This window comes from Neomonachus schauinslandi, chromosome 15 (assembly GCF_002201575.2).
Source record: "Neomonachus schauinslandi chromosome 15, ASM220157v2, whole genome shotgun sequence".
Lineage (NCBI taxonomy): Eukaryota > Metazoa > Chordata > Mammalia > Carnivora > Phocidae > Neomonachus > Neomonachus schauinslandi.
Window position 1 is genome coordinate 5,771 of NC_058417.1, and position 234 is coordinate 6,004.

Sequence of the window (234 nt, forward strand, 5' to 3'; positions counted from 1 at the left end):
CAACATACAAAAATCAATTGCATTTCTATGTGCTCATAACAAACTATCAGAAAAAGAAGTACAGAGAACAATGCATTTACACCTGCATCAGAAAGAACACTATACCCTGGAATACATTTAACCAAGGAGGTGACGGACCTGTTCTCTGACACACTGACGACAGGCATCGAGGGAGACACACGGACCCGGGGAGACACTCTGTGCTCACGGAAGAGCGGACACTGTGAAAATATC